General features: G+C 45.2%; 1 protein-coding gene across 1 annotated transcript in view; it reads left to right on the top strand.

Annotated features, from left to right (window-relative positions):
- The first annotated feature begins 8,101 nt into the window (after positions 1-8,101).
- Positions 8,102-11,535, top strand: part of LOC120943137 (cyclin-dependent kinase-like 4) — a 46,100-nt gene continuing 42,666 nt past the window's right edge. The window contains exon 1 of the mRNA XM_040356268.1: positions 8,102-8,342. The gene's annotated coding sequence lies outside the window, so the exon portion shown is untranslated. The remainder of the gene's footprint in view (positions 8,343-11,535) is intronic.

Genomic DNA, 11,535 nt, shown 5'->3' with positions numbered 1-11,535 from the left:
GCCCTGAGCTCTTTAATTTTTACTTGGCAGCCTAAAGCCCGTGTGGCATCTGAGTACTTATCCAAACTCCAATTCAGATATGTGAGCGTTTATGGCAGTACTTCTCCCAGCTACTAGGGGATTATTTACGAAAGGCAAATCCACTTTGCACTACAAGTTCACTTGGAAGTGCAGTTGCTGTAGATATGAGGGGAAGCTCTGCTGATTTTATAATCCAATCATGTGCAAACTAAAAATTATGTTTTTTTTTTTTTTCCTTGCATGTCCCCCTCAGATCTACAGCGACTGCACTTGCAGTGCAAAGTGGATTTGCCTTTCGGAAATAACCCCACATCAGCAGAGCTGCGCTCCCGTATGAATCAGCCCTCACTTCTATTATTAAGTTCAAAGGGAAAGTCCACCCAAAACTGAGGTTTTAGTTTTCAGTAGAGGCTGGGGGAGTTGAGCAGACCTAGCATTAGCATGCTAAGTAACCGTAACACTTCCAGGTATTTATTTCCTCTCTCATAGATCACAGTACTCACCCAAAAATGCCTTCATTTGCTTTTCTTTTTGGAAGGACGAGCAATTTTTTTTTTTTTTTTTTTTTATAGGCATCATCCCAGGTTGCCATCTATTTCCTAGACTAAAGGGGGGGGGGGGGTATAGACCGATCGAAATTCAGCTGTAGCTGATGAGTGTATCCTGTTAGAGGAGAGTCCCTGCTGTCAGAATACAATGTTGCAGCTGGTAGGATTCCTCTATCCACCTCGCCTGTGTGTATGGGGGAATCTCCCTTTTTTTAGTCTGCTGGCTAAGCAAAAAAAAAAACATCTATACCCAGCTTTATATGGCAGCTAAGGGATGACATCATCATGTATTCTCTGGTGTCTGCAGTTTTTTGCTGTTTTCTCAAATATCTGACATTGCTGCAGCCTCTTATCTTGTGACTTGTTATAAAGTGTTGCAATATTGCAATCTTATTACTGGAAAGAGGAGACTGAGGAAATGCTTCCTTGTGCCTGCAGCAGACGGATGACATCTTAGCCTAGGTCAGTGATGGAGAACCTTGGCACCCCAGATGTTTTGGAACTACATTTCCCACGATGCTCAGCTACACTGCAGTGTATTGGAGCATCATGGGAAATGTAGTTCCAAAACATCTGGGGTGCCAAGATTCTCCATCACTGGCCTAGGCAATGTCGCTGGCTAGAGCTTAATTTTTTTTTTTTTTTTTTATATTACACTTTTGCTGTATATTGTGACCTCTCAGGAATTCATTCATGCTAGTTTGTCCACTTTAACCTCCCCGAAAGTCTCTGCTCTGTAGGACACTTATTGGTGATTTCCTGGTTCTACCTACCTGCTCTGCTCATTGAGGGGCTCCCACCATCCCTGGTGCATTTTTTATTTTATTTTTAAATATGGGGAGAGGAGCCAAAACAACCACTGGAGTTCACAAGACATAAGATTTTGAGGACTAACTCAGCTCACCAGACTGTCTACAACTAAACTTTTCCGTTTGGGTGGAATTACCTTTTTAGAGCCCAACTCTAAATGTTTCCCGTGCAGTGTGAGAAATCTTATACTCACCTGATCCTTTGGTTCTCCGGAAACTGCGCTCCCCCCCCACGGTCCAGCAGTGGACCGCTCCTGGTCTATGAAGCCTGCTCTGGGCTCGATATTGGGAACAGTCCACTATTTCAGACTGCTGGAACGTGGAGGTGCTGGAATAGATTTGTGCTGGGAGAATCGGGTAAGTATATCTCCACTCTTAAACCTCAGAAGAAAAAAAAACAGTGGACCCATGCAGTGAATGGCCCCGGAGTTAGGCTTTAATGGAACAAGGGCTGTATTTCCCTGAATAGCCTGCCTGTGCGAGTAAGTGGAAGAGAATGCCTTGGGAATGCACTCTAGAACTCTCTGGCTACATTGCACTGTACTGACATACCTGCCTAGTGTTACTTGGTGTTTTTAAGAGGATGTAGCCATATAGAAATGATATATGCAATTATCCCAAAGAGAATTAATTATATGCGACACAAAAGTATTGAGACCTGCAGTGGGAGGAATTGGGCTGTATTATCATAGGGAGTGTGTTTTCCTCTCCAACACCATCAGTCCAAATTTCATAGGAAAAGTGCACTTTAAAACAAGTGCATTATCATTTTTTTGCCCCCCTGATCTATCCTAACCCACCCCACCCCTCCCCTCCACAGATGCACACTTACCTTGGTCCAAAAACCATGGCCTCTGGTGTTTGTTCACATCCAGCACCGTAAGTCTTCACTGTCTTGGCTGTGACTGCAATATAGTCCCCAAGGATGGGGATGCTCAGTGACTGCTCCATAGAAGTCTAAGGGGCTTTAGGGTGCATGCACACCCCCTACCTGCCCGGAAGAGCTGGATCACGTGTGTATATATATATGTGTGTGTGAGTGTGTGTAATAAATATTTTATATATATATTACACATACGCAGCCAGGACAGTGAATACTTGCAGGGTTGGATGTAAACCACTCAACGCACACACATCTGATTGAAGCTATAAGTACAGTGGAACCTTGGTTTACGAGTAACGCGGTTAACGATCTTTTCGACTAACGGGCAACTTTAAAAAAATGGATACAATTCTGACTCTGCGAGCAGAATTCATGCTAATGTGGTGTGCATTACCGCATCTGGCCAGAGGTGTGGGGGCGCTGGTGACACTCAAAACGGTTCCAAGCCGTTCAGAAATACTCCGTTCCCGAGTGTTTCTGAACCTTTCCGAGGTCAGCTGAGCTGTCCCCGAAAATGTCCGCGTCTCTCCGGCGCCCCCTCCCACCTCTGGCCACATGCGGCATTGCATGCAATAGAAGTCAATGTGGAACAAATTATCTTCATTTCCATTGACTTCTATGGGGAAACTCGCTTTGATATGCGAGTGCTTTGGATTACAAGCATTCTCCTGGAACGGATTATGCTTATAATCTGAGGTTTCACGTGCATCTGTAAAGGGAGGGTGGGTGGCTTATGCTAGGCTCAGGGAAGGAAGAAAAAAGGATGAATGAACTTAGTTTAAAAGTGTACTTCCACTTTAAAATTCTTGCACTACAAAGAGACAATATGGACGCCAGCCAATCTTTTTTTTATCAGCGGGTGGAACCTTGACTAGCGGCTGTCCATAAAGCCAGAGCTTTGTCAGAGCCTGTTACTTTTTATTTTTTTAATTATTGCTTGCTTTTATTCTGTGCATTCAGTGGCTGCCCTGATTGCTCAGCTTAATAATTAGAGTGATTTGTACACTTACTATGAGCTTAGAATGTACAAAGTGCAGTAAAGTGACCCAAACAGGCAGCATTTCTCCCGGGTAAGTCTGGTTGGTTTCTGTGAGGAACTGCACTTTGCACCGCCGCAGCACTTTTAGCATTGGTGAATACGCCTCTTGCAGTGTTTGTTAAAGTTTTAACGTGAAGGTGGGCGTTTCGTCCGCCATCCTGAACTGCACGGCAGTTCTTCACCTCCTTGGTAGGATAAACCTATAAATATGTCGGGCCAACAAAAATGGCTGCTGACAGTCTGTAGGTTATAGGACCACTTAGTGTATGTAATCTCTTCATCTATTTTCCAATATGTTTGACATCATATCTCACTCTATTAAGTTGTCATTTTTTGGCAATTTTTTTGGAACCTGTTTCATATTTATTTTTACCTGTAGAGCCTGTCAGCGACTGCGTTCCCTGTTGCAGACTGATCGCACTATGCAATGCCTTGCAGCAGTGTAGTCCTATGGCTGTGCCCATTCCTTTCCGTTGGGCCCCTTTCGTTTTTGCGCTAAAAATAGCGCATAAATAACGCCTGAAATACTCCTGCCCCAGCATTCTCAATGTGAACGCCCGAGGGCTTTCACACTGAGGCGATGCGCTGGCGGGAGAAAAAAAAATCTCCTGGAAGCAGCATCTTTGGAGCGGTGAGAGGAGCGTGTATACCGCTCCTTCCCATTGAAAACAATGGGACACCGCGGTAATACTAACAGCAATGCACCTCTGCAGAGGCGCATTGCGGGTGGTATTAACCCTTTTTTGGCCGCTAGCGGGGGTTAATACCGCTGCTAGCAGCAGAATTCCGTGGCATAGCACCGCTAAACATAGCGGCGCTATACTGCCCCAGTGTGAAAGGGGCCTTAGGATCTCCAGGTATGAAACTTGGCAACAAATTCACAAAAAAATAGTTTGCCTTAACAACAAAGTCCACCAATTTCAAAATAATTTTTTTAAATTAAGGCTTGCACCTTGTACAGTTTAGGATATAATGTCATCTGTGTGATGGTCTTCGGTTCCCAGCCTGGCCGTTGATTGGCTAGGCTGGACGGATTGATAGCAGCGCAGCCATTGGCTGGCGCTGCTGTCAATCACAGCGGGGGGTGGGGCCGAGTGATACAGGCGGTGGCTATGCCCGCCGCTGTATCACGGGAGCGCGCTCGCAAAAGCTTTTCACCATGAGAGCTTGCATGAAGGTAGAAAGCTTTTGCGAGGAGGAGCCGAGACAGCCGCCGAGGGACCCCAGAAGACAGGGTTAGGGGACACTCTGTGCAAAACGAGCTGCACAGTGGAGGTAAGTATAACATTTTTGTTTTTTTAATTCTGCCTTTAGTGACCCTTTAAGAAATCTGTATACAGTGAGAAATGATGCCAAAAAATAGATTTTATTCTTACATACATTAAAGTTGGTAGTTTTAACGGTTACCTTTTTATTTATTCTTAACATTTTGAAGACTTGGTTTTGGTGTTCTGATGATTATGGATATAAAGTATAGAGGAAAACTATAAGGTGTGGTTATTAGAAAAGGTTGATGCCGTTCATCATCTCAGCCTGACTGCTCTGTTTTTGTATAACCAAATAAAATAAAGACTAAAACCTGTGATGTGGTGTTCATTTATTTTATTTTTTTCATTTTTTTAGTGTATGAATAACTAATCTCCAGGTTGCCATTGCTTATCTTTCTGAAAATGCTATCTCCCTGACTTCCTGTACACTGTATCACTGGGCAAAAAAGTCAAAATTCCTGATTGGCCTACTTGCTGCGGGTCAGTATGTAAGCGGGGTGAGGGGTGCGGCGATTCACTGAGGGAGACACACGTAAAGTTCTTTGAACAAGGTAACGTTTATTACCGAGAGGCGGTAGTAGTAACAGTCTTTACAATCAAACGGCAAATGGTTCCTCTCCAGGCATGGAGGCACAGATATGAAGTACAGATACTGTTGTTCTAAGCGATGTGGATTTCTGAGTATCACAGGCACTTCCCACTTAATGGTACATTATATACCCCAGCACACAATGCTTATTGGAAGAGGCTGGAAACACATTACCCGTAGCAGCTGGGAGTCTTTCATCCGACCAAGGATTACCACTGCAGGACTCCGTAGGACCCCTGAACTATCCCTCACAGGCCGGAACACTCTCCCTGGCTTCTCCTCTCTCTCCCTCACAAGCAGGATCTCTGTCCCTATCTACATCCACTTGTCTTCTCCCTAACATGTGCCTGAGCTTTACTATAAAAAGAAACCACCCAAAAATGGTCGCCCAAATCTCTCGAGATCTCGTGCGGCCTATCAGAACACAGGGCTACTCCAAAATGGTGTTGGAGACACTCTAGAGGCAGAAGTGTTAAACATAAATACATACAAAAACATAACAATTTGACTGCAGTATGAACACATATGATTACTTTACCACTTGCTCTTGCAGCACTAGACTGCCCTATCACTGACAGCTGCTTACTAGTAGGACAGCCTGGCAAGTAGTAATTTCAAAAGAAAAAGTCATCTTGGGCAACACTTGTGGTTCTCTCAATTCAGGTTCTTGTCAACTAAAGCAGTGGTTCTCAAGCCTGTCCTCAAGTATGCCTAACAGGCCGTGTTTACAGGTTTTCCTTTATCATACACAGGCGCTTTAAAATCACAGTCAATGGCTTGGTATTTTGGAGAAATTCCCAAAACATGGCCTGTTGGGGGTACTTGAGGACAGGGTTGAGAACCACTGGAGGGAAATAAGGCTGTAAATGCAATATGTATGAAATATATGCACACATGCACAATTTGTTTTATCAATAAACATTAAAGGAGTGTAAAGGAAAAAAAAAAATTGCTGAAATAACTGTTTACAGGGTAAAGAGACATAATAGTGAACTGATTCCTTTTAAAAACGATTACAAATTGATAAAAATCAATCATATAATGTACCTGTAGTTTCTAGTTTCGTTTTTGCATGTTGTTTCCTGCCTCTGTGCTATACAGAGCCATAGAGCAGTGATAGTTTGGAAAACAAAACTAGAAACTAGACACACAGTAATCACACCTCATTGAAGTTAGTGACCACCGAGAGAAAGCTCCCAGTACTGTGGTCATCAGGAAACAGACAACCAGGAAGTGTGGAGATCAGAGAAGAATTACAGCAACTTGAGAGCAAAAACGAACAATGAGGACATGAAAACAGCACTGCATTAAGGTAAAGGAAGCTATTAAAATAAAATAAAAAAGTGTATTGCTGAGCACTGGGGGCTAGCTAAAGGAACAGCCAAGCAGATGCTTCATGCTTTGAGACTCTGGCAAAGTGAAATGTTGCAGCACTGTGCTATTTAAAAGAAGTATGGAACTTTTATTTTTTTATAAATTTAAAAAAAAAAAACTTTTTTGGTTTTAATAAATATAGCAATTCTTTTTTTTTTTTTTTACAATTTTTTTTCCCTCAGTTTAGACCGATACGTATTCTACATATTTTTATTTAAAAAAAAAAAAAATCGCAATAAGCTTATATTGATTGGTTTTCTCAAAAAGTTATAGCATCTACAAAATAGGGGATAGATTTATGGTATTTTTATTTATAAATTTTTTTTTCTTACTAGTCATGATGGCGATTTTTTTTTTTTTAATTATTATCACCGACATTGCGACGAACATATCGGACACTTTTGACACGTTTTTGGGACCATTCACATTTATACAGCGATTAATGGTATAAAACTGCACTGATTACTGTGTAAATGTGACTGTCAGGGAAGGGGTTAACACTAGGGGGTGCTGAATATGTTCCCTGGGAGTGATTCTAACTGTAGGGGGAGGGGACTCACAAGGGGAGGAGACCGATCTGTGTTCCTCTGTACTGGGAACACACATCGGTCTCCTCACCTCTGACAGACCCACACTTCTGTCGTGATCGCCAGCAATCTTGGGTGCCCGGCGGACATCACGGCCGCCGGGAAAGCGCACCGGGTCACGAGTGGTGCTGCGGGTGCGTGCGTGCTCGCCCAAGATTTTCGGGAAGAAAAGACGTCATATGACGTCCACCCGGATCGAGGGAGGGTTCCTGCCGGTGTCATTTTATAATGGCCCGGTAAGGAAGGGGTTAAAAGCCAGCAGCTACAAATACTGCAGCTGCTGACTTTGAAAAAATGGACACTTACCTGTCCAGGGTACCCGCGATGTTGGCAGCAGAAGACGAGCAATTTCTCAGCTGCCCCCACCGCTATTCTCGGTGAGGGAATCAGGAAAGGAAGCGTTGCAGCTTCACTTCCCTACTGTGCATGCGCGAGTCGCGCAGTCCTTCCTAAATAGGCCACCGCTATTTTCTGGGAACTGTGTGTCCCTTATTTTAAAAGTCGGCAGCTACAGTATTTGTAGCTGCTGACTTTTGAAAAAAAATTATAATTTGACGCTTTAATATGTGTTCGGTTTTAAAGGGATGAGGTGGCCACTCTAGGTTTGCGCCTTCCCCTTCTTTGTTTTTGTGAGCACCCAGCCTGTTCACAGCAGGTGTGGCGCCGCCGAAATGTTTAGGAAAAAATGTATCACAAACGCACGTCAACTGCATATAAACGCGCATGCAAAAGCGCGTGGTTTCTGGAGCGAATGGGCCCCTAATGATCACGAGCGCTGTTTAATATACAAGCTAATAGTGTTCGCATCACTGAGGTGACAACTTTAACAACATCTAACATGATCCATTCACACAATAGGGTGACACAAGCCCTGAGAGCGAATTTCCTTGTCGGCAATTAGCGCCGGTCATGCACTGAATATTCTAAGAGGAGGGAAGGCCCCCGAGCCACTGCTGGTGTCACCATAGAAACTCCTTGGCTGACTTTGTAAACACACAGCCATGGAGAGAGGGAGGGAAAAGGAGGAGGAGGCCTGCTCGGCCTAGTACTGCTCAGGGAAGCCTTTTCACGGTTGCCCCCGGCAACCCATAGACTCCCATTACAGCCAGCCAGGCAGGTGGAGGATTAACAGTCACAGGCTGTGGCGATGCAACAGGTGACACCGGGACATCATCGCTGTCTGGAGGATATACGCCTCATCTGAGATCACTTCAACCTGTGCCGGTGACGTATTCCATCATATTTATCATTATTATGTGGTCACTCTGGCTTGGTCTTGTTATGAGGCTCAATTCACAATGCTAATTTACCACCAGAAATATATATATATTTTTTTGTTAAAGTGACATTTTCAGCCGAGTTCAATGAAGTTTAAAAGTTAGTCACATGACTAAAATGAAGCGTGTTCTCCTTGCGTTAAACTTTGTGAATTGCGCCAATTGCTTCAATTTATATTATATAAAAGAAATTCCTGTGTGTTCCAGTTTTATTAATATTATTATTCATTTACTAAACGCAGTCCTGTTTGTTAGGGCTAATTTTGGCACAAAGAAATGCAACCACAACATTGTAAACAACACTGGCCCAGATTCAAGAAGCACTTGCGCCCGAGCAACCATAGTTGCGCGGCGCAAGTGCTTACTTGCTCCGGTGTAACGAGTGCTCCTGATTCAGGAACCTCGTTACACCGAATGCAGCCTAGGATGTGACAAACATAAGCCTCCTTATGCCTTCACATCCCAGGCTGCATTCTTGCGTTGGCCGCTAGGGGGCGCGGCCTTTGTGATCGGCGTGTAGTATGCAAATTGCATACTACCACCGATTCACAAAAGTTGCGCGGGCCCTGCGTACGCAAGGTACGGAGTTTCCGTACGGCGCCTTTAGCATAAGGTTGCTCCTGCTAATAGCAGGCGCAGCCAATGCTAAAGTATAGCTGCGCCTCCCGCTCGCGACGTTCAAATTTCACGTCGTTTACGTAAGTGAACCGTGAATGGCGCTGGACGCCATTCACGTTCACTTACAAGCAAATGACGTCCTTGCGACGTCATTTGCCGCAATGCAAGTTTCCCGACGGAGCATGCGCTGTTCGCTCGGCGCGGGAGCGCGCTTAATTTAAATGATTCCCGCCCCCGGCGGGATCATTTACATTAGGCAGCCTTGCGCCCGGCTGCTTAACATATTGCCCGCGCAATTTACGGAGCAACTGCTCCGTGAATCGCGGGCAAAGCGCAATATTTGCGTGGGCGCAGAGAAAAAAATGTGCTCTTTGCCCACGCAAATATTGCGCGATTCTACTTGAATCTGGGCCACTGTCTGCTGCAATGAACGTAACTGACGCAGAGCATTGACAGGCGTTTGTGAGGCAAAGTGACGGTAGTTTAAAACTGCAGAAAGAACGTGACTTAGCCCCCTCATTTTACCGCCCTCTGCATTTACACTACCGCCACTAGACATTTTGGGGGTTAATTACTAAAGGCAAATTAGCACACCTAATACCATGAGATCGACCTTCACAACAAATAACGTCAGAGCGTAAAATGTTAAATGACTTGGAATTTTGCGCCCTGTTGCCAGGTTTGTAAATAGGGTTGCCACCTGTCCGGGATTCACCCGAACAGTCCAGGTTTTGAATTATGTGTCCAGGTTTCAGGCAGACTGAAACCCGGACACATTATTTAGACTGGGCTGTGGCTCCCCAAGATAGTCGCACACAAATCCTGTTGCCATCCAGGAGCTGTGGGCGGCTGTCCGAGGGCAGGTTTGGCATCACTGGGGGTGCAGGGTGATGATGTCAGCAAGAGCAATTTGGTCACACCCACATTTTGCTGCGGCACGCTATGCACACCGCACTACTCTCCTTGGGCACCCAAAGGTGTCCCAGGCCGCTAAACTGTTTGGGTTTGGCTTGAAGAAAAGGTGGCAACCCTATTTGTGAACCCCGTATTCACATTGGACACACACGATTGCTTTCTGTTAAACTAACTTCTTTACTATATCAGCCTGGGCATCTGTCCCTAAGGCCCCGATCACATCTGGCGATTTTGGGATCGCAGAGATTCTGCCCACGTTCCCATATTTCCAGATGTAAACGGGGCCTAATACGTTTGCTTTGCAATATTTCGAGATCCTTGGTGAGCGCCCTTCCTCCCCGGTAAGTAGTACAATGTAACATTCTTCATATCCTGAGAGGAGTCGGGCTGCCTGCGGTCTGCTCTGAGCCCTGGCAAATATTGACCTGCTATTTATCCATCACAGGTAAATAGACATTGCTTGGTACAGGAGATTAGCCAGCGAGTATTAGAACAGGACTGGCCGATCGCATTTATTTATTACATATTTATACAGGATGTTTATCTTTTCATTATCTGTATGTTAATGCTTCTTACATTGTTAAAGGGGTTGTAAAGGTTCATGTTTTTTCACCTTAAAGGGGTTGTAAAGGTTCATGTTTTTTCACCTTAAAGCGGTTCTCCACCCTAAAGTGGAGTCCCGCTGATCAGAACCCTCCCCCCCCTCCGGTGTCACATTTGACACCTTTCAGGGGGGAGGGGGGTGCAGATACCTGTCTAAAGACAGGTATTTGCACCCACTTCCGGCCAGACGCTACGGGCAAAAGACGGGCATTCCGTCACATCCCGTCTGTCGCCCGTTGTGTGCTGGGAACACTCGGCTCCCAGCACACATGGCGGGGGGAGCAGCAGATGGATGGCGGGGGGAGCAGCAGAGAGACGAGCGATCGCTCGTGCTCTGCTGCGATCGGCGCTGGACTCCAGGACAGGTAAGTGTCCTAATATTAAAAGTCAGCAGCTGCAGTATTTGTAGCTGCTGGCTTTTAATATTATTTTCCCGTGGCACATCCGCTTTAATGCATCCTATGCATTAAGGTGAAAAAACATCCGATGGTACCTCCCCCCCCCGAACCCCCTTTTGACTTACCTGACCCCTCGAAAGTCTTGCGCGCGTCCATGTGATCCTCTTCGGTTCCCAACCTGCCCGTTGATTGGCTAGGCTGGACGGATTGATAGCAGCGCAGCCATTGGCTGGCGCTGCTGTCAATCACAGCGGATGACGCGGCACGCCGGGGGGAGGGCCGAGTGATACAGTCGGCGCTTTGTCCACCGCTGTATCACGGGAGCACGCTCGCAAAAGCTTTCCACCATGCGAACTCGAAGGTAGAAAGCTTTTGCAAGGAGGAGCCAAGACAGCCGCCGAGGTACCCCAGAAGACAGGGTTAGGGGACACTCTGTGCAAAACGAGCTGCACAGTGGAGGTAAGTATAACATGTTTGTTATTTAAAAAAAATAATAATAATTCTGCCTTTAGTGAACCTTTAAAGTGGAGTTCCACCCTGAATTTTTTTTTTTTTACAGAAAATCGAAAACAATTATGAAATAATTTTTTTCACTTACAAGAAATA

The sequence above is a fragment of the Rana temporaria genome, chromosome 6 (genome assembly GCF_905171775.1).
Source record: "Rana temporaria chromosome 6, aRanTem1.1, whole genome shotgun sequence".
Lineage (NCBI taxonomy): Eukaryota > Metazoa > Chordata > Amphibia > Anura > Ranidae > Rana > Rana temporaria.
The sequence above is the reverse complement of the archived record's forward strand: the minus strand, read 5'-3'. Positions and strand labels throughout refer to the sequence as shown.